Source organism: Pan troglodytes, chromosome 10, assembly GCF_028858775.2.
Source record: "Pan troglodytes isolate AG18354 chromosome 10, NHGRI_mPanTro3-v2.0_pri, whole genome shotgun sequence".
NCBI lineage: Eukaryota > Metazoa > Chordata > Mammalia > Primates > Hominidae > Pan > Pan troglodytes.
This window is the reverse complement of record NC_072408.2, coordinates 15418022-15436729: the sequence shown is the minus strand read 5'-3', so window position 1 is coordinate 15436729 and position 18708 is coordinate 15418022. Positions and strand designations below refer to the sequence as shown.

Sequence of the window (18708 nt, the reverse complement as noted above, 5' to 3'; positions counted from 1 at the left end):
TTACTTGATATCTTGGAGAGGGAGGGAGGGAGGGAGGGAGGGAGAGGGAGAGAGAGAGAGAGAGAATGACAATTTGGCTTCTGGCCAACCAATTGAGTATAGGGAGGGGAAGTACCATGGTACAAATATGGCGCCAAGACCTGCTTTCCAGCATGGCCAGTGAGTAGGGAAATTGAGGGAAGGTACCTGCAAACACAGCAGACATCTCAGAACATGCTCTCTGTTCTTAGTTCTCTCTCCTGCCTTCTCCTAGATTGTAAATATCACAAGACAATCTAGGACAGTACCTGGCTCAAAATATTTGAGAAAGAGAAAAAGGAAGGCATTGGATCAAACTGTGGACTTCATGGTTTCTTAAATTCACTCTGCAAGTTTTTGGGTTTTTTGTTTATTGAGACAGAGTCTCGCTCTGCTGCCCAGGCTGGAGTGCAATGGCATAATCTTGGCTCACTGCAACCTCCACCTCCCAGGTTCAAGCAAATCCCCTGCCTCAGCCTCCTGAGTAGCTGGGATTAAAGGCACGCACAGCTACACCAGTTATTTTTTGTATTTTTAGTAGAGACAGGGTTTCACCATGTTGGCCAGGCTGGTCTCGAACTCTTGACCTCGTGATCCACGCACCTAGGCTTCCCAAAGTGCTGGGATTACAGGTGTGAGCCACCACACCTGGCCGACTCTGCAAGTATTTAAGTGAATGAATGTCAGTCCCTGAGAATCAGAATTTCTTCTGATTTAACGGCGTTAAATCTCCATTAGGTTTAATCATGGTCAGCAGCAGTGGGGTGTCCTGGGTTTGGGATCAGTAGGATGAGGAACAAGCAGGTTCTCCAAACCACCATTCAGGGAGGGGAGGTGTTAACTAGGCCAAAGATGATGTGTGGGGTACGTGCCTGGGTTTCAAACAGCTTATGCCAGGCCTAAAAACCGACGCTGAGGAAGAAACTGTATTAAGCAAATTGATGACACAATGGAGGGGGTCAGAAAGTTTAATATTGCTAAGAAGGATACAAATATTGATCATGCAATATGTTACGGTTATCACGCCATCTCCTGCTACACGCCAGGTTTCCTTTACCATGAGATGGAAGAGATTTGTGGATCTGACCTAACCCTCCAAATTGTAAGGTCCCTGAGAATGGGCTCATGACATTCATGTTTAATAAATGTGGCATAAAGCCTCACGCTGGCTGCCATGTGGCCCAATGCCAGTTCGATGCTACATTCAAAGAACCATCATTCCAGCATGCAAGCATACTTAAAGGCAATCGAAATGTTTACCGCCGATCGTCAAGACAAACACCAAAGAAAAATTATTTTCAAAATGCATAGCAACACTTCTTAAAATCTTATTTTCCCATCTCTTTCTCTCTCTCTACCACATTCCCAGGAGTTTCCCAGGAGCAAAACTATCATAAAGACCCAGGAGCAAAATGATTAATGACTTCACTATATCTGATTCTGATTTAGTTGGTTTAGAGTGGTGTCCGGGCATACGTATTTTTTAAAATCTTGCTGGGCACAGTGGCACACACCTGTAGTCTCAGCTACTCAGGAGGCTGAGGCAGAAGAATCACTTGAGCCCGGGAGTTTGAGTCCAGCCTGGGCAACAGAGCAAGACCCTGTCTCTGAAAAAAAAAAAAAAGAAAAAGCAAAAACAAATCTCTCTCAGCTGCAGTCAGGGTTGATAACTAGTTGATCAAAAATTTGTGGCAGCCATCTTTCACAATGGACCTTAATATTCCCACCTCCTGGTGTTATTCATTGTAGAATCTGTCTTAGCTAGTCCTCAATTGGTTCTGGTATCCAGGCCCCACCTTGAGAGACTAGTCCCACCTCCTACCCCACACATGGTTTTACACTTACTTTCAAGACTGGCCTAAAAATGTAAAATGTATTTGTTTTGACCTTGTTTCCAATGAAACAACTATTCTAAACACTCATTTAGGATGGTTAGGGAAATTTGAACACCGGCTAAATATTAGGAGACATTTGCTTCAAAATAAACCAGATTGGTAATGAGATGATGGCGACAGAGGCTGGTGATAAGCACAGAGGGCTTCATTATCAAATAGAAACAAGTGGAAAAAACAGAATTTTTCCATAATACAAATGTAAGGTAAACAGGAAAATGTATTGAGTGCATAAAAAGAATCTATGGTCTCACAGGCATTAGATTATAATTTGAACATCAAAAATAAAAGTGACGGCCAGGTGCAGTGGCTGATACCTGTAATCCCAGCATTTTGGGAGACCGAGGTGGGTGGATCACTTGAGACCAGGAGTTTGAGACCAGCCTGAGCAACATAGTGAGACCCCCATCTCTCAAATAAATAAATATAAATAAAAGTGACTGGAATTGATTATAGAACATCAACTCGATTTGAGTCTATAAAGATTACTGGTGGAGGGGGGCAATGGGGAGAAGGAGGAAGAGAATATATTTGTGACCTAGATTATTTTCCTTAGTTTTGAGAGAATCTTCGGGTCTCCTGGGTCTTTTAGCCCAGTATTAATGTTTATTATTTATTTATTTATTTATTTTTAAATTTTTTTAGATGGAATCTCACTCTGCCACCAGACTGGAGTGCAGTGGTGCGATCTCGGGCCACTGCAACTTCCGCCTCCCAGGTTCAATCTATTCTCCTGTCTCAGCCACCCAAGTAGCTGGGACTACAGCTACCTGCCACTTCACTCAGATAATTTTTTTTTTTTTTTTTTTTTGGAGACAGAGTCTGGCTCTGTTGCCCAGGCTGGAGTGCAGTGTTACAATCTCGGCTCACTGCAAGCTCCACCTCCCAGGGTCATGCCATTCTCCTCCCTCAGCCTCCCGAGTAGTTGGGACTACAGTCACCTGCCACCACGCCCGGCTAATTTTTTTGTATTTTTAGTAGAGACAGGGTTTCAACGTGTTAGCCAGGATGGTCTCGATCTCCTGACCTCGTGATCTGCCCGCCTCAGCCACCCAAAGTGCTGGGATTACAGGCATGAGCCACTGTGCCCGGCCGCACCCAGCTAATTTTTGTATTTTTTGTAGAGATGGTGTTGCACCATGTTGATCCAGGCTGGTCTCAAACTCCTGACCTTAGGTGATCCGCCCGCCTTGGCATCCCAAAATACAAGGATTACAGGCATGAGCCACCACACCCAGCCTATTTTCCTTAGTTTTCAGGGAACCCTTGTGTCCCCCGGGTGTTCTAGCCCAGTATATCTCAAACTTTGCTGCACCGAGGACCTTGTTGAAATGCAGCTTCTCATCTGCGAGGCTCAGTGGGCCGGCAAATCTGCATTGGTTTAGGAAGCTCACCCTGAGTACCAAGCTTCAGTGAGGACCAGGCAGGCCCCTGCCTGCCAACGCCCTCTCACCTGGGCTTAACTCTGGCTGTCTCCTGCCAGGGTTCCTCCCCTCAAAACCGGAGCTATTTTCAAAAAGTCTCTTGGAAAAAAGGTCCTGTTTTAAAATTGGGGTGTTCAGGATTGGCCATCTGCTCACCATGGGGTTTCAAGACCTTTGCCCAGACCCCTGCAACCAACTTAGAACTGACATCTTTACTTTTGAAGGCCCCATTCCACACCATATTAAATTCATTAAAATCAACCCCCATGACAGGCATATCTCAGGCATCACGCCCTCAGAACGGAGTTGCAGCTGACCACTTGACAATGTTGTAAAGCATTAAACATGCATTCATTTCAGCCTTGCAGTTTGCACATTTAGGAGCCAATTGTCTTAGGTCTAAAGCATTCATGCCGAAGCATTTTTATGGGCCCCAGACACTATGCTTCCCAGCCTTCATGGCCTCTGCAATGCTGGTTCCTACTGCCCCACCCCTGGGTTCTGGCCGGCTAGCCCGCACCACCTCACTTCTCCCCCATTCAAGTGTGCCTTAAATGTGTGGTTTCCAAACTCATCTACACCTTAGGGTCACCTGGGATTTTTTTTTAAATCTTCCAAAACCCAGGCCACACCCAAGAACAATTAAACCTCAACCTCTGGAATGGGACATAGCATCCGTTTTTTGTTTTGTTTTTGAGACAGAGCCTCGCTCTGTTACCGAGGCTGGAGTGCAGTGGCACAATCATAGCTCATTACAGCCTCCAACTCCTGGGCTCAAGAAACCCTCCCACTTCAACCTCCACGGTAGCTGGGATCACAGGCGGGCACCACCACACCTGGCTAATTTTTAAATTTTTTATAGAGACGGTATCTCCCTATGTTCTCCAGGCTGGTCTCAAACTCCTGGCCTCAAGCGATACTCCCGCCTCAGCCTCCCAAACTGCTGGGATGATAGGCATGGGCCACCATGCCTGGACATCAGCATCTGTATTTTTTGAAGCACAGACGAGTTTGGGAACTACCGTGCTAGAGTGAGCTCAGTTTCCTAGCCCTGTCTGACTGCAGGATTCGGCTGGGCTGCTTCTGAAAACAGAGCACCCCAGGCTCCTTCTCAGGTAATTCTGATTCATTAGGTCTGGGGTGGGCCCCGGAATGTGCATTTTTTATGAGCTCCCTCTGGGTGAATCAGGCTAAAGCCAGTTTGGGATCTGAGACCTTGGAGATCATTCCCCAGCTTCCCTCCTAACCCAGGTGCCAGCTTGGCCCACCTCACCCAGGCTGTGTCACGTCTGACTTCGCAGATTACACCTGAGAGGGAAGCCCCAGCCATCACAGTGTGAGAACATTTTACAATGACGAGGATATGCCAAATACATTTTAAAACTCTTTCAGGATTAGCGTTCACCTTAAAATTGACGGACTCTGAGAACGGGCTGGCCACGTGCTGTGCACAACCCTTAGTGCTCTTCTGTGACTAATATTTGGATAATTGATTGTTGGAAGCTCAGGAAACCTCTCTCTCTCAGAGGGGTCGAAGTTAACTTCTTTATTTCTGAGGTAGGGAAGGAAATGAGGATGTTCTGCCTTTTGCTAGACTGAATACTGTCTTCCAAAAATTCACATTCACCAGGAATCCCAGAGTGTGACCTTATTAGAAAATAGGGGCAGGGAATGGTGGCTCATGCTTGTAATCTTAGCACTTTGGGAGGCTGAGGCAGGAGGATCACTTGAGGTGAGGAGTTTGAGACCAGCCTGGGTAGCATGGCAATACCCTGTCTCTACTAAAAACAGAAAAATTAGCTAGGCATGGTGGCATGCACCTGTAATCCCAGCTACTTCAGAGGCTGAGGCTGAAGAATCACTTGAACCCAGGAGGCAGAGTTGCAGCGAGCTGAGATTGTGTCACTGAACTCCAGCCTGGGCAACAGAGCAAGACTCCATCTCAAAAAAAAAAAAAAAGAAAGAAAAGAAAATAGGGTATCTGCAGATCTAATTACAAAGAGGTCATATTGGAATAGCGTGGACCTTAAATCGAGTAATAATGGCATCCTCATGGGAAGAGAAGAAGAGACAGAGACACACAGGGGAGAAGGCCACATGAGAATGAAGGAAGAGAATGAAATGATGTGGCCACAAGCCAAGGAATGCCAGCGACCACCAGAAGCCAGAAGAGGTAAGGAAGGATTCATCCCTAGAGCCTTCAGAGGGAGCACTGCCCTGCCCGTTTCAGACATCAAGCTTCTGGAACTGGAGAGAATGACTTTCTGTTGTCCTGAGCCACCCATTTGGGGAACTTTGTTAGAACAGTCACAGCCAGGTCATGTGCTCCTGGATGCATCTCAGGCATTAACAAGCACTGTCTTGGCCAGTAAGGGTGGCTCACCCCTGTAATCCCAGCACTTTGGGAGGCTGAGGTGGGTAGATCACCTGAGGTCAGGAGTTCGAGACCAGCCTGACCAACATGGAGAAACCCCATCTTTACTAAAAATACAAAAATTAGCTGGGCGTGGTGTTGTGCACCTGTAATCCCAGCTACTTGGGAGGCTGAGGCAAGAGAATCACTTGAACCCTGGAGGCAGAGGTTGCAGTGAGCCGAGATTGCACCATTGCACTCCAGCCTGGGCAACAAGAGTGAAACTCCGTCTCAAAAAAAAATAATAAGTACTGTCTTGACTGTGGTCATCAAAAATATTTGATTAAGGGTTAGCTAGAAAGCCTGACCCTTTCACAGATGGACGGAAGGGCCAAAAGAAAATAGATTGTTTGCAGTGGGGCAAGAAGGATAAGAATCCTATGGAAAAAAAAAAAACACAGGGATTTGTTTAGTGAGCGCTGGGGAGAGGCATTTGTTTTCTTGCTTAAAAAAGAAACACAGGTTGGGTGCGGTGGCTCAAGCCTTAATCCCAGCACTCTGGGAGGCCAAGGTGGGTGGATCACCTAAGGTCACGAGTTCGAGACCAGCCTGGCCAACACTGAAACCCCATCTCTACTAAAAAGACAAAAACAAAAGAAAAAGAAATTAGCCAGGCATGGTGGCGAGCGCCTGCAATCCCAGCTACTCGGGTGGCTGAGGCAGAGAATCACTTGAACCTGGGAGGCAGAGGTTGCAGTAAGCCAAGATGGCATCGTTGCACTCCACCCTAGGCAACAAGAGTGAAACTCTGTCTCAAAGAAAAAAAAGAAAGAAAAAAAAACATAGTTCTAAGTCCACTCAGTGGAGTTTAAAAATACATTCCCATTGCACAGTGCTTTTGGAATGTTTTCTAAACTTCTGTTGCACATGATCTAATTTGATCTTCATAGCAACTCCCTGAGGTGGATAGGGCAGGCCTTTCTGAACACCTATTTTCTAGTTTGCATTAAAAGAACGGAATTGGCTGGGACCAGTGGCTCTGCCTATAATCCCAACACTTTGTGATACAGAAGGGAAGTGCTCAGAAGGGAAGAATGTGGTCCTTTTAAATGATATGGAAGTGAGGAAGGGAAGTACTGGGTAGAGGAGGGTGTGGTCCCTGGCTAGGGCTCCACCCCAGGGCCTGTTCCCACGGACCTAGGTGGGGACAGGCATTTTTGTTTTCCTGCCCAAATGTTGCATTTCCCAAGACCACCCCGGCTGCCACACCCCCATTCTGTGTCTATAAAAACCCTGAGACCCTAGCAGGCAGACACACAGGCAGCTGGACTTCGAGAGGAGCACATCAGCGGAGGAACACAAGGGTGGTGGACGTCAAGAGGAACGCACCAATGGGCACCGGCACACCGCAGGCCACTGACTGGCAGAACAACCCAGAGTTTGGCTGGGACAGTTAGAGAAGAGTCAGGCCACTCACCCGACTCCAGGGGTAAACCATCTCCCTTCTGGCTCCCCCAACTGCTGAGAGATACTTCCACTCAGTAAAACCTTGCACTCTCAAGCCTGTAATCCCAGCACTTTGGGAGGCCGAGGCGGACAGATCACGAGGTCAGGAGTTCCAGACCATCCTGTCTAACAGAGTGAAACCCCATCTCTACTAAAAATACAAAAAAATTAGCCGGGCATGGTGGCGGGCACCTGTAGTCCCAGCTACTCGGGAGGCTGAGGCAGGAGAATGGCGTGAACCCAGGAGTCGGAGCTTGCAGTGAGCTGAGATCGCACCACTTCCGGTACACCAAGGCAAGAACCCCGGGACAAAGAGAGCCCTCTGTCCTTGCAATAAGGTGGGGGTCTAATTGACCCGACTAACACAAGCTACCTAGAGACGGCTAAACTAAAAGAGCACCCTCTAACGCACGCCCACTGGAGCTTCAGCTATAAACATTCACCCCTGGACACTGCCATGGGGCTCCCTGCCTGTCTGCATGCTCCCCTAGAGGTTTGAGCAGTGGGGCACTGAAGAAGCAAACCACACCCGCATCACATGCCCTTCAAGGGGGACAATGGAACTTTTCCCATTTCATCTGAGAGGCCAAGGCAGGAGGATCACTTGAGCCCATGAGTTTGAGACCAGCCTGCACAACATAGCAAGACCCTGTCCTGCTTCAAGTTGACTTTTCCCCCTCATGGTGAGACTCCAGATTCTTTCCTCTTCTCTCACATTTTTTACACTTTTAGGATTAGACCATGAAAATAAGTTCTGTCCTTCCAAGAAAATAACGTTCATAACACTTACTGTATACCAGGCTGATTTCAGTGCTTTACATGTATTAATTTACAACAACTCTGAGGCAGGAGCTGTGATTATGCCCATTTAACAGATGACAAAACTGAGGCACAAAGCAGTGCTGGAACTTCTCAAAGTCACACAGGTAACAGGAGGCAGAGCTCGGATTTGAACTCGCTTTGGGTTCAGCAACTCACAGCTCTCAACTATGACATAATATTACTTCTGTGGTCAAAACACTTAGACCTGGATTTCACAGGAATCTTGTGCTTGCCTGGCTGCTAGGGAGGTTTTCATCATCTTCCTTATCTCACAGTTCAAAACCCATGCCCTCCCTGCTCTTGCTATGGTGGCCGTTCACTGGCAGGAGGCTTCTGGGAGGGTTCTCCTTTTCTGTCATTTTTCTTATTCGTGGTTTTTGGCCTCATTGGTGTTTATCTGCAGAACTTTGTTTCCTTCTGCTCAATTCATAATCAGAGTGCTTTTCCTCCTGGCTCAATTCATAAGTGTTTGTGCAAAAAGAGGTTGGCAAAGAGCCAGGCGACTGACGACACCCGGCTCATCTGGCAAGTGGATATCAAATTGTTGTATCTCGTTCTTCCATTCACAGCTCCTTCTGTGGGGCTGGGTCATCTGCCAGCTCTCCAAGGAGCTGGCGAGAAACCGCTGCAATCAGAGCGAACTGCGGCCCGGGTGAACCCGCCTCGGCACAGCACTCCAGCTGGCAGGCAGGGCTGTGGGAAGGCCGCCTGCCTCCTGTCCATCACAGGGAAAACCTACCCTTGTCCCGCGTCCCTTCCAGGCAGCCTGTGTGGGGATTGCTGCATTTACCTTTAATATGGCTAAAATGATTTCCTTCAATGACAGTAATGCTGCCAGAACCCATCAAGATACCCAGGAACTGATGTGCCTTGGCAGATGATGCTGGAAAGATGGGATTCCCGGCAGCCTTTGCATCTGTTGCTCACAGCCCACGAGCATCTCCACTGTCCAGCAGGTCAGGGCACGGTCTCTCTCTCTCTCTCTGATGGTCTCTCTCACGGTTTCTCTCTCTCACGGTCTCCCTCACGGTCAGGGCAGAAAGAGAGAGAGTCCATCTGGAGCAGACTCAGATTTTAAATGAGTGTCCCCGATAATTTAACATGATCGATGGCTGAGGCATTTCACCAAGTTCAGGAGTCCCAGTTCTCAGAGAGGGGCAGCCAGCCATGACTGTAAGACCTGGGCAAACCGTACAAACCAGACAGCAGGTCTCACCCCTCCCCAGAGAGCTCCAGAGAGTATCAAAGAGTGAAACAGCAGAGGGATGGTCTGGGTGGGGTCATCGTGGCTGGCAAGGGTCTGTGACAGCACCTTGTTAGGCTACTCCCAAGAGGAAATTTGGACAGAAGGTGGGAGGGCAGCTCTCAGTGCAAGCTAAGTCTCCTGGAAAGTAACTTCCAAACTTTGGAGGATTGTGAGCAAGATGGGACCAGCAACTTCTACCTAAAAGAATGTTCATAGCAAGATAACTCATCCTAATATTGGTCCAAGCTAGGTCTTTATTATGTATCATAAAGGCTCAGAGAATAACAATGTAACCTCCAAAAGGGCTGTGGGCTTTGAGGAATCTCAGGCAACTCGCTTCCTCCTGCTCAGTGACTCCCCTGGAGCACAGCAAAGCAAGGAAACGCTTAGAGCCAAGCTTGAGTTCTGAATTTGAAATACAGGGAGTCCATCTCTTTCTACCCAATTGTTCCTTAGAATCAGTAACTAACTCCTTCCCCTTAACGGCACATACTTCCTACCAAAGCACAAGCGCGATGGGCTGTCCATGAGCCTCCCCAAAACGTGTGCACCTTGTGATATAAATTATGTCACCGAAAGAGACCAGACAAAATGCAAAACCAAAGAGGAGCCTTTCCTTGAATTATAGGTTCTAAAGAGTTTTGGAACCTCTACAAAACCCAAGAGTTAGGAATTCCCTGGAAGAAGCACCAGCTCTTGTTTTAAAGAGGCAATTTAAGAATAATAGTCATGCTGATGCCACACTACACTATGGGAGAATAATGAACCTAATAAAACTAGCGATTTTCCAATTGCTTTTGCTGCTGGAAACACTGATTATGCTAACTAAAGGGTAGAATAGTAAATAGCCACTATTTTGCATCCAATTAAGTATTCAGATTATTTCTCAGAAGTATTTGTTGAAAATAGCACTTCTGATAATCATGGGTACCAAATAAACAGAGTCAAGTGTGGTGTGGTACATGAGTGTGTGTGTGTGAGTGTGAGTGTGTGTGTGAGTGTGTGTGTGAGAGTGTGTGTGAGTGTGTGTGTGTGTGTGAGTGTGTGTGTGTGAGTGTGTGTGTGAGTGTGTGCGTGTACACACATGTGTCTTTCTGGAGCTCATTTTATGGAGATCCCCCATAGCTCCCCAAATTCCCATGAGACGAAATAAGAAAAATCACAGTTTCCTAAGACTACAGCTTGGGATATCTTTGGAAAAGGTGTGTATTGAGAACACAGCATATGGAAACTATTTCACGTTAGCAATATCTGTGATTTAACATCGCAAACATTAGAAATACAACCGGTTCTTCAGAGCCACCTAAGTCCCTCATAATGGCAATATTAGCTTTTTCTAAATAATAAATTAGCCAGTCAAACTGTGTTCTACAGCATGTTAGAAGTTTCATCCTTCTAGTCAATGTCACATTTCAAGGCAAAGTCGATTTATATGTAAGTTAAACGAAGTGCTGTCACTAAAAATTGAGAATTATGTCTAATGCCAATCAGAAATGGAATAAATAAGTATTAGAAGATTTGCAAGTTAAAGCAACCATAGAAATGCTATCATCAGGAAGGAAAATGTATTACCTGCAGAGGTTACACATAAGACGCTAGAACCCAGAAGAGACAGAATCTCTGTAAATATTTCCATTAAGTTAATCAAGAGTGGCTGGGTATGGTGGCTCATGCCTGTAATCCCAGGACTTTGGGAGGCCAAAGCGGGTGGATCACGAGCTCAGGATTTCAAGACCAGCCTGGCCAATATGGTGAAACCCTGTCTCTATTAAAAATACAAAAAATTAGCCGGGCATGGTGGTATACACCTGTAATCCCAGCTACATAGGAGGCTGAGGCAGGAGAATTGCTTTAATCCAGAAGGCAGAGGTTGCAGCTAGCTGAGATCACACCATTGCACTCCAGCCTGGGTAACAGATCACGACTCCAATTTGGAAAAAAAAAAAAAAAGAAAGAAAGAAAGAAAGGAAGTTAATCAGGGTGAGAATAGGATGAGTTTTTCACCCACAAAAGGAGATGAGATTCATGCATTCTTTCAACATGCAGTCCATCAATAGTGAGCACCTGCTCTGAGCTAGGCCCTTCCTAGGTCCCAGGAAATGGGTAACCAACCAGACATGGCCCCTGATTTGGAGCTCACATTTTAGAGCAGCTAAATGGACAATAAACAAGTAAGCAGATTAAGATAATCTTATATTGGGGGAAGTTCTTTAGAGAAGCACTTCCATAAAGCTGAATCGCATCATAGACTATGACTGCCAGGTGGTAGGGAAGATAATATCTCACCTGCTTGTGGATAGCAGCGCTTGTGAGGCCTTGCAAAGTATTTAGTACTAAGATTTCTGTCTTAGGTCAAGTTCCCTAAAAGCAGAGCCTGAGGCAAGGATTGAGTGCACGTAATTCATTCAGGAAGAAGTCTTAGGAGATAGGAGTAAGGAAAACAGGATATGGCAGGGAAGGAGCTAAGTGAGATGTGGTCTCAGCTGGAGACCTGCTCCAGTCTGACCTCACAGGGAGCTCCAGAGGATGAACTGCACCACCATGTTATCCCAGCCTCAGGTCTTTTGTTCTCCTGTGTCAGCCGGTCCCTGGCCAAGAGCTGAAGACTCTCTTGGGGCCCCAGCAGACCGGAGGAGAAGGAGCATGGTCTGTGGTCTACTCTTTTGTGCACACCCACCCACCTCTTCCCCACCTGACACTGCTGGAGGAGGAGAGGGAGAGATGTCATCTGCTCCTATGGCAACCTGTGGGATGGCAATGGCCCTTTTCCCGTTGGGTGTAATCTGCTGCCATCTCTTGCTGTCTGCAGCCTGACACAGAAGGGTGAAGGTCACCAGGTTCCACTGACAGGGGTCTTTATCTCAAGCAGCAACCCGAGGACCGAGGGTTCCCTGCAAGATTCAGCCACATTTCATGACTGTCTGCAATACGCCCCATGCCTCTGATGGAAGGAACCCAATGCCCCATGCTGCACTCATTTCTGCCAGACTAGGGTCCCTGATCTCAATTTCCCTCTGCAGTCCCCAATTCTGGGGCCTGCAGACACATTTCAGATCCCTCCTTAGTACCTCCCAGGAGGCAGAAGCCAGAGGAAATAATCCTTGTCCCAAAGCCCCTGACCATCCCACCTCACTGCATGCTCTTTCTCCCTCTCCCGGAAAAATCAAGCTTGTTGAATACTTACCAACATGCCCACATGCATTTAGTCCCCATAACCACTTCTTGGGGCAGCATTACCATCCCCAAGTTACAGACGAGGAAACTGAAGAGAGCATTTATATAACATGCAGCTAAGTGGTGGAGAAAGGATCTAACCAGGCAGTGCGGCACCAGAGCACACATTTTTGTTGTTCAGAGAGATGGGGTCTCTCTCTGTCCTTCAGACTAGAGTGCAGTGGCCTGATCATAGCTCACTGCAGCCTTGAACTCCCGAGCTCCAGCAATCTTCCCGCCTCAGCCTCCCGAGTAGCTGGGACTAGAGGCATTCACCAGCAACCCAGCTAATTTTTAAAAAACATTTTTCTAGATATGGGGTCTGATTCCAAACTCCTGTCTTCAAGCGATCCTCCTGCCTCAGCCTCCCAAAGTGCTGGGATTACAGTCGTGAGCCTCTGCACCCAGCCCAGAGCACACTTTTTTTTTTTTTTGAGATGGAGTCTCACTCTGTCACCCAGGCTGGAGTACAGTGGCAAAATCTCGGCCCAGAGCACACTTTTAACCACCATATCATTCTGCCTCTGGGTAGGTTAGTCAAGCTCTGTAGCTGATCAGATGTCTGTGGAGAGAAAGAGACATCAGTCTCCCCTTCTTCCAAACACCCCCAAATTTTACAAGTGATTTTCTCAGATCACTCAGCATCAGGAATGGGGATTAGCAGGGCAGCCTGTCCCCTTCCCAACAGCCCAGCAGATATCCCAAGATAACATCTCATTGGCTCTCACTAGGACATGAGCCCAAAGCTGAACCAGTAGCTGTAGCCATGGCATGCAGCATCCTTGGTCCTCTGGCCAGGCCAGAGCTACATCCCACCTCTGGATCCTCGGGTTAGTCAATACATCTTGAACCAGGCACAGACTGAAGCTCAAGGAGGAGTCAGAGTAATGTGACCCAGCCCACCAGGAAGTGGGTGCTGAGCAGGCAAGCATTCATCACCCACTGCACACACCAGGGAAGGCTTGTGGTGGCTTAGTCCCACCTGGGGGCAAAGAAAAGAGTGCCTGCTCCGTGCCAAAATGTGATGCCCAACACTGTATCTTAAAGCTAGCTGGCTTTGTAATCCCAGCCACTTGGGAGGCTGAGTCAGGAGAACCACTTGAATCCAGGAGGCAGAGGTTGCAGTGAGCCAAGATCACGCCATTGCACTCCAGCCTGGGTGACAAGAGAGAAATTCTGTCTCCAAAAAAAATAAAAATAAAAATAAAAAAAATAAAAAGCTAGCCTGCTTAATCCTCACAAAGATGCCATCTACTTTTTGGCATTCTACAGGTAGAAACACTGAGACACTGAGACACTGGGAGATTTTAAAACTCACTACCAGCCGGGCACGGTGTCTCATGCCTGTAATCCCAGCACTTTGAGAGGCTGAGGCAGGAGAATTACTTGAACCCAGGAGTTCAGGACGAGCCTGGGCAAATTAGTGAGACCTCATCTCTACAAATATTTAAAAAAAAAAAAAAAATTAGGGCTAGGTGCGGTGGCTCACACATGTAATCCCAGCACTTTGGGAGGCCAAGGCAAGTGGATCACTTCAGCCCAGGGATTCGAAACCAGCCTGGCCAACACGACAGAAGTCTATCTCAACTAAAAATACAAAACTTAGCTGGGCATAGTGGCACAAGTCTATAATCCCAGCTACTTGGGAGGCTGAAGCACGAGAATTGCTTGAACCCAGGAGTCAGAGGTTGCAGTGAGCTGAGATTGTGCCACTGCACTCCAACCTAGGTGACAGAGTGAGACCGTGTCTCAAAAAAAAAAAAAAAAAAATAGGTATGGTGGCACATGCCTGTGGCCCCAGCTACTCAAGAGGCTGAGGTGGCAGGATCACTTAAGCCCAGGAGTTCAAGGGTGCAATGGGCTATGATTGAACCACTGTGCCACTATATATACATATATATATGTATATATGTGTGTATATATATACACAGGTATATGTATATATGTCTGTATATATATACACACATATATACATGTATATGTGTATATATGTGTGTATATACATATATATATATATATATATATATAAAAAACACACATGCACAAATTCACCACCACCAACTCAGAAATTACCATCTCTCTCTATTCTAAGGAAGTATTTTTCATTTTGCCATCTCTGAAGTTGGAATACACCTTACAATCACTGGAATGTCACGGTCTCATTGGCAGCATTTTTCTGCTTAGTAGCCCATAAAATAATAGCACATCTTGTAACTAACAGTGTTGTAGATGCTATGAGATCCTGGGGAAGCCCAGAATCTAACTCCACCCTGTCTGACAGCAAAGACCACATATTTTCTATGCCTTTGGACTGGGGCAGAGATGTAGACAACTCGAGCTTTGCTGATTGTTAGAAAGGTATGGGAAATGGCCCTGATGGAATTTTCTTCTTGTACTTGCAGGGGAACAGAGCGGCATCATTCCACTGTTCCAGGGGAGGTGCTAAATACGAGGGTGAGGCTGTCAAGCGCTCCCTGGTGGAGTCCTACACTCACCCAAACAACAGCGAGACAGAGCGGAGGGAGAACATCGATACCGTCATGAACTGGTTCACCAAGGAAGACTTTGACTTTGTGACTCTGTGCTACAGAGAGCCAGATAACGTGGGACATTGATTCGAGCCAGAGGCAGAGAACAGCAAGTTGATGATTCAGCAAATCGACAGGACCATCGGGTATCTGGTGGCAGCCACTGAGAAACACAGCCTGCAGAGCACCTCAGCGTCATCATCACATGAGACTGTGGGATGACCACCGTGAAGAAGAGACCCAATGTCAACAAGATCCCTTGTCTAACAACATGAAGTTCAGGGACTTGGTCAAGTTTGATATTGTGGGCTACGGTGGCTTTGGGATGCCCCTGCCCAAATTGGGGCAAGAGGAAACCCTTTACCAGGCACTGAAGAATGCGTACCCTCACCTCCACACCTACAAGAAGGAGGAGCTTCCAGAACACTTCCATCTTGCTAAACATGACCGGGTTCTGCCAATCGTGATGTATGTCAACTCTGGTTACAGTATCAATAGGGTAAGTTCATTCTAAAATGAATAAAGTCACCTTGGATCTAGGAGACAACCATTAGGGAAGGGTGGTTCTGCAAAAATCAAACATGAGTGCACAGCCAGGCACGGTGGCTCACGTCTGTAATCGAGCACTTTGGGAGGCTGAGGCAGGTGTATCACCTGAGTTCAGGAGTTTGAGACCAGCCTGGCCAACGTTGTGAAACCCCAGCTCTACTAAAAATACAAAAATTAGCCAGGCGTGGTGGCGCACATCTGTAGTTCCAGCTGCTCTGGAGGCTGAGTCAGGAGAATCACTTGAACCTGGGAGGCAGAGGTTGCAGTGAGCCAAGATCATGCTACTGCACTCCAGTCTGGGCAACAGAGTGAGACCCTGTCTGAAAAAAATATAATATAATATAATATAATATAATATAATATAATATAATATAATATAACAAAACAAAACAAAATAAGTGCACACACTACGAGTTGTAGCCCACAGGGTCCTAAATGTTCCCCACCCCCCGCCCAACCAATGCTGCCACAAGTTACCATTATACAAGATTAATGACCAATTCAACTTGACAAGGCTGATTTAAAAATAAAAATAAGGCTGGCCATGGTGGTTCACACCTGTAATCTCAGTGTTTTGGGAGGCCAAGACAGGAGGATTGCTTAAGGCCAGGAGTTCAAGACCAGCCCAGGCAACATAGGGAGACCCCATCTCTACAAAAAACTAACAAATAAATAAATAGCCAGACATGGCGATGCATGCCTGTAGTCCCAGCTACTCAGGAGGCTGAGGTGGCAGGATTTCTTGAGCCCAGGAGGTCAAGGCTGCACTAAGATGTGATTGCACTACTGCACTCCAGCTGGAGCAACAGTGCAAGACCCCGTCTCTAAAAAATAAATAAATAATAAAAAATAAACACCAACTTCATTATTCAAAATTGTGCACAGTGCTTCACTAAACATTGAACAGCAGTTCTTTCATTTTTGTCTTTCCAACAACCCTATAAAATAGATGCTCTTAGTTCCGCCATTTTAAAGAAGAAATCAAAACCTAGAGAGAAGTGACTTGAGATTAAAAATGTAATGTTGGGCTGGGTGCAGTGGCTCACACCTGTAATCCCAGCACTTTAGAAGGCTAACGTAGGTATATTGCTTGAGCCCAGGAGTTTGAGACCAGCCTAGGCAACACAGTGAAACACCATCTCTACAAAAAATGCAAAAAATGTAGCTGGGCGTAGTAGCACGTGCCTGTGGTCCCAGCAACTCAGGAGGCTGAGGTGGGAGAACTGCTTGAGCCCGGGGGTGTTGAGTCTGCAGCGAGCCATGATCACGCCACTGTGAGATAGGAGGCAGGACTTGACTCCACAGGCAGGGCTTGGACACCAGACCAAATTGAGGACTAGCTAAAACAGGGCTGGGGCAGAAGCAGCTTTCCATCAGACATGCCCACCAGTGTGCCATGTGAGTTTACTATTGCCAAGGTAACACCAGGGAGTTACTGCCCCTTTCCATGGCAATGACCCAATGACTCAAAAGTTACTACCCATTTTCTAGAAATTCCTGCATAAACTGCACTTTAATCTGCATGCAATTAAAAGTGAGTATAAATGTGATTGCAGACTCTCTGCCGCTACTCTCTGCCTCCAGGGTAACCCTGCCCTACAGGAGCAGTCACAGGGCTGTAATGCTGCCTCTTCAATAAAGCTGTTTTCTTCTAAACCTCCGGCTTGCCCTTGAATTCTTTCCTGGGTAAAGACAAGAACCCTCACGTGCTATTGAGAGGTGACAGCATGCTGGCAGCCCTCGAGCTCACTCTCGGCGCCTCCTCTGCCTGGGGTCCCACTTTGGTGGCACTTGAGGAGCCCTTCAGCGCACGGCTGCACTGTGGGAGCCCCTTCCTGGGCTGGCCGAGGCTGGAGCCGGCTCCCTCAGATTGCAGAGAGGTGTAGAGGGAGAGGCGCGGGCAGGAACCGGGGCTGGGCATGGCGCTTGCGGGCCAGTGTGAGTTCCAGGTGGGCATGGGCTCACTGGGCCCCGCACTCAGAGTGGCTCGCCGGCCACGATGGACCTGGGCAGTGAGGGGCTTAGCACCTGGGCCAGCAGCTGCTTTGCTCAATTTCTCACTGGGCCTTAGCTGCTTCCCTGCAGGGCAGGGCTCGGGATATGCAGCCCACCATGCCTGAGCCTCCACCCAACCTGCCGTGGGCTCCTGCGTGACCTGAGCCTCCCCGATGAGCACTGCCCCCTGCTCCAGGGCACCCAGTCCCTTCGACCACCCAAGGGCTGAGGAGTGCCAGCACAGTGCATGGGACTGGCAGGCAGCTCCACCTACGGCCCCCGTGTGGGACCCACTTGGTGAAGCCAGCTGGGCTCCTGAGTCTGGTGGGGACTTTGAGAACCTTTATGTCTAGCTAAGGGGTTGTAAATACACCAATCGGCACTCTGTATCTAGCTTAAGGTTTGTAAACACACCAATCAGCACCCTGTGTCTAGCTCAGGGTTTGTGAATGCACCAGTCGACACTCTGTATCTAGCTAATCTAGTAGGGACTTGGAGAACTTTTGTGTCTAGCTCAGGGATTGTAAATGCACCAATCAGCACCCTGTCAAAACAGACCCATCAGCTCTCTGTAACACAGACCAATCAGCTCTCTGTAAAATGGACCAATCAGCAGGATGTGGGTGGGGCCAGATAAGGGAGTAAAACCAGGCTGCCCCGGCCAGCACTGGCAACACACTGGGGTCCCTTTCCACACTGTGGAAGCTTTGTTCTTTTGCTCTTTGTAATAAATCTTGCTGCTGCTCACTCTTTGGGTCCACACTGCCTTTATGAGCTGTAACACTCACCTCGAAGGTCTGCAGCTTCACTCCTGAAGCCAGCGAGACTATGAACCCACCGGGAGAAACAAACAACTCCAGACGCGCCGCCTTAAGAGCTGTAACACTCACCTTGAAGGTCTGCAGCTTCACTCCTGAAGCCAGCGAGACCACAAACCCACCAGAAGGAAGAAACTCTGAACACATCCGAGCATCAGAAGGAACAAACTCCAGACACGCCGCCTTTAAGAACTGTGACACTCACCGCGTGGGTCCGCGGCTTCATTCTTGAAGTCAGTGAGACCAAGAACCCACCAGTTCCGGACACACTATGCTCCATTTCGGGGCTCCCCTGCCCTGCGTCAACTGCACTCTGACCTGGGTGGCAGAGAGAGAGACCCTAT

General features: G+C 47.7%; 1 protein-coding gene across 20 annotated transcripts in view; it reads right to left on the bottom strand.

The window, feature by feature from the left end:
* Positions 1 to 18708, bottom strand: part of LOC129136506 (putative glycosyltransferase ALG1L2) — a 164484-nt gene that overhangs the window by 68241 nt on the left and 77535 nt on the right. For 17 of the 20 annotated variants that reach the window (XR_010147966.1, XR_010147964.1, XR_010147974.1 and 14 more), the window contains one exon: positions 1 to 18708. This exon is cut by the window's left edge and continues 31506 nt beyond it. The gene's annotated coding sequence lies outside the window, so the exon portion shown is untranslated. The other 3 variants (XM_063785446.1, XM_063785447.1, XR_010147972.1) reach the window with 2 other exon arrangements.